At 36.8% G+C, this 4,202-nt stretch overlaps 1 protein-coding gene across 1 annotated transcript in view; it reads right to left on the reverse strand.

Annotated features, from left to right (window-relative positions):
• Nucleotides 1–2,365, reverse strand: part of LOC107671515 (phosphatidylinositol 4,5-bisphosphate 3-kinase catalytic subunit beta isoform-like) — a 100,327-nt gene extending 97,962 nt beyond the window's left edge. The window contains exon 1 of the mRNA XM_016464436.1: nt 1,924–2,365. The gene's annotated coding sequence lies outside the window, so the exon portion shown is untranslated. The remainder of the gene's footprint in view (nt 1–1,923) is intronic.
• Nucleotides 2,366–4,202: the final 1,837 nt, after the last annotated feature.

Below are 4,202 nucleotides of genomic sequence, written 5' to 3' on the forward strand. Positions count from 1 at the left end.
TGCAGAGAGACACACACACACACACACACACACACACACACACACACACACACACACACACACACCAATAAGCCTCAGTCCTAGATTGTTTATGTTAATTTTACATTAAACTCTAAATTATGGTCTGGACTCTCTCTGAAAACATCAAACTCATCATTCAGTTGAAGCGTTACAATCATCTTATGGTAATTTAATTTGTTTGAAAATTCCACGCCTACCCCACACATATTCTTTCCAATTACAGTCCTATATTTCCTTTAATTCTGAGATAAAAAAAGTAACAAGGAACTAAACTTCAAAGCAAAATTCACTGTTGTAATCATAATGTCTGCCAAAATAGCTAATCCAGTTATTGCTATAATCAAAAATATATAATATAATATAAAAAAATAAAAAATTAATATGGCATCTCATTTAAACATTAAACAGCTAAATCAGAACGCCATGTAGTTATTTTTGAGAAATGCCTAATTCCAAATTTTACTGAAGTAACAATAACAATAAATTACAGTTACCACGGCCCCTGGATATGTATAAAGGGATGGTCTAAAAGGAATGGTTCATCCAAAATGACACTGACATGTTATTTCAGACGTTCACATTGTTTTTGTCAGACACTGAATATTTGTTTCAGGCTTTCACTTTCTCATCAACTAACATAGACTATGCATACAGTGGTGCACTGTAGCCTTTAAAAAATAAAAAAAATGAGGGCCTCATTCGAGTGTGCAAACACAGGCGGTTGACGTATGCACACTATGATAGCTTACCTCTAAACCAATACAATTCCGGAATGTGTGAGAACGTCACACACACAGGACGCATTTAATAGTGTGTATTAATAGTGTGAAACTTATTCTATAAATTAGATGCTATTTTTAAATAGTATTGACTTTTTAATAAATATTTTGGTTAAACAACACTAGCACACTAGCCCTGTTCCAGGCAAAGCCAGAAGTGAGAATATTTGGGTTTAAATTTCCCAATTCCAACCTTACGTTGAATTCTAGATAATAGGTTACTGAAATCTGAATTTTCTCATATCCAATTAAGAATGATTTATGGAACACTGATTTAGACGCAACCACCTGGGGAATGAAGTCTAACTGAAGACAGTCTTGATTAATCTGCATCGATTCTTAATTATCTGGAACCAATTACTACATGCAGAATGTGTTTTTCCGTTTTATGTGCAATATGCATCAGCAGGTAGGTGAATATCCTGTGGGCGTGCCCTGAGGCTGAATGTGCTCAGCTTTAATTAGGCTACTCATGTCTGTATGGTGTTTGAGTCATACTTCAGTCCAGCATTAAGCCATCGCATCAGTCACACAGCCGATGTCGTGCCTCCATGTCCCATAAACCCACGTTTTATCGACTGTCCGATAAACTTGTGATCGAGTGTCATCCAACCTGCCCTATATTTTAACGAATGGACGCAATGGATCGGTTCGTTACGATCTAGCCTATTGTTTGTTTGATAATACAATTGTGATTCCTAACTTTCTTACTTCAAGATCTATGTTTAATAAAGAAAGCAATCACCATCAATCAAATGGATGCCAACATCGGCTATAAACCCATCTCTTCCATATCTACAACTGACACTGCAAGTAAAGCACCTCGGAAAGTCGAGCACCCAAACTCTAAAACTTTTAGATAGACCCTAGAATAAGACGTCAATAGGCTAATAATTAATTGACTTGGAGCACTAAAAAATAATTCTCAACCAACGTGTAAATTTTACCACTAATTGTACCACCCCATTATTCAACTGCAAATGATTCATAAACAAACACTGAGGCTGGCAGCGCCGGAGTTATAAGCCGTCGGCCAAGCTCGTAACAAAATGTAACAAAAATCTACGCAATTCAAAGCAATACACACATTGCCGAACAACATTTAACGGGGCAAAACGCTCACCTTTAGAACAGATTATTCCAACTGGAATGGAATGTCCGACGCCAGTTCTGTAGAAATCACGGAAACTAAATGTTAAAAGTTAACTGTCCGCGTCTCGGGTTGAACTCCAAACACCGGTCGGGTTTCAATCACAGTAAGAAAGCAAAAGCTGAGCCCTCTCCTTCAAATGTCCACTGCAGTCTTTCATTCGACACGGTGCAGGTTAACAGCTCTAGTCCTTCCTGCTTCTTTCAGCAGGCTGAGAGAAACCAGCGATCGCTCGATTTTTTTTCCTGATTGCTTTGCACCCTCCCTTTCCACACGTAACCGCTATTTTGTCAACAGTCCACAAACAACCGCACTTCTGAGCCGTGATTTCACCCGGAAATAGACAGAATGTAGTGCGATGACAATTTAGGCAGGCGTGAATGTTTTAAATGTGAATATCTCCACGTAGAACTAGGCCCGGTGAACTGCATGACTCTCACTTCACTAACTCATTCCACTGGGATGAGGGTGCACTGGATAACTGCTCCACTAACAACACTCTTTTTGCTCGTTCACTAAGATTTTAACGGGTTTTTTTTTTTCAAGTATTATTTAATGGAGCCTATTTAACTCATAAATTATATAGTGCACTTAATAACAATAATAATAATAATAAATGATGATGATGATGATCATGGGATTTGTGGGGAAATTAGAAAACTAAACCGAAGTTTCACTCGAGTGTTTTTTTTTTTTATTCCATATTGTTCCTTAAAAATGACTTGCTACGCTTGGCATCCAGTGTATAGTTCTTTGGGACTTGCTGACCTCTAGTGGTGATAGCGAATATTGCAAATTTGCGTGTAAAAAAAGTATGCAGAAGAACAACGGAAAAGGTAGGCCTACTGCCCAATATTTTTTGATGATTTATTATAATCAATATTATTTAACATCAATTATTCATTACCAATAAATGAGCCTGCAACGTATTAAACTGAAACTCCTCTTTTATCTAAGAAGTAAAAACAAGTTATTTTACAAAAATCAAAGTGGGAACAATACTCATCTCCAATCACATGTGAGCAGGATAGGATTAAAGAGATGAAGAAGAACACAAGAGCTTCAAAAGGGAGCTGTAACATAGTAACATATTTATAGCCTAATAAAATATATTCAAACCAAATGTATATACTGTTTTTATTTCGTTCTTACTGACCGCCAGAGGCAGTGCTTTACACTGAATATGATCTCTCTTGCTCATACACAGGGGCCTGTTTCAATAAGGAAGTTCAACCAACTCTGAATTGAAACTCAAACTCTGAGTTGACTTGCCCTGAGTTTTTGGTTTCAGAACAGCTAAATTGTGTTAGTTCAGCCTGAGTAGGTTGACTCTGAGTTTAGTGCGTGCACCATGACTATGAGAAGTCATGATCAGTGGAGCTCTGAAATTATGATTCACCATGGCAACAGCACCCGACAAAAAAACGTCCGCATACTTCCGAGTCAATAAATAACTTTAATTCTTAATCACTGTTATAATATCAGAGGTAAAAACTGAAAATTATTTAACTAAATTTCATTGTCATGGTATCCCACGGCGAAAAAAAAGAAAAAGAAAGAAAGAAAGAAGAAAAAAAAAGAAAAAGAACGTAGCAGCATCTAAAAATGAATTATAAAAACACAATTCAATCAAGGTAAAGCTTTAAGCATAAAAGTTTCATGGGTGTAGGCTACATGACTTTACAAACATTTGACATTAAATATTATTCAGTGTCTATTTCAATGCGCAGCAGGGTTTTCCACATACTGTAGTTTAACGCTCTTTTCACATAGGCTTATTAAATATTCTCTAATCCGACCTGTTACATTTCTTAATTAGAGTAATGACAGCAAGAAGGCAGAGGCTCTCAAAATGGGAGGAGAACCTGCACCAGCACCACTGACGGATGAAGAGGAGATGGTCAAGTAGAAGAATTTAAAAATTCAAAAGGAAAAAGAACTGTTGCTTTTGTATTTGTAGAAAATAAAGATGACCAAATATATTGTAAATAATTTGTGTTTATTTAACAGCTGTGGTGGTGGTTATGGCATATGTCTCGCCCCTCCATCTGGCATCCTTCCATTCCATACAGTAATCTGATTATTTTCAGAAGGTGCAATGATAGGAATATACGTGTCATCAATGCACCCAACCACAATGGAAATACTGAAGGAAATTCTAATTATTGGGTTACTTCCAGAGGTTGCAGCAAGATGTTATCAAGTGAACATCATTTATCAGATTACCGATTTCTACAACACTGGCCTACAGT

This window comes from Sinocyclocheilus anshuiensis, unplaced genomic scaffold, assembly GCF_001515605.1.
Source record: "Sinocyclocheilus anshuiensis isolate Anshui unplaced genomic scaffold, SAMN03320099.WGS_v1.1 scaffold3827, whole genome shotgun sequence".
In the NCBI taxonomy this organism is placed as follows: Eukaryota; Metazoa; Chordata; class Actinopteri; order Cypriniformes; family Cyprinidae; genus Sinocyclocheilus; species Sinocyclocheilus anshuiensis.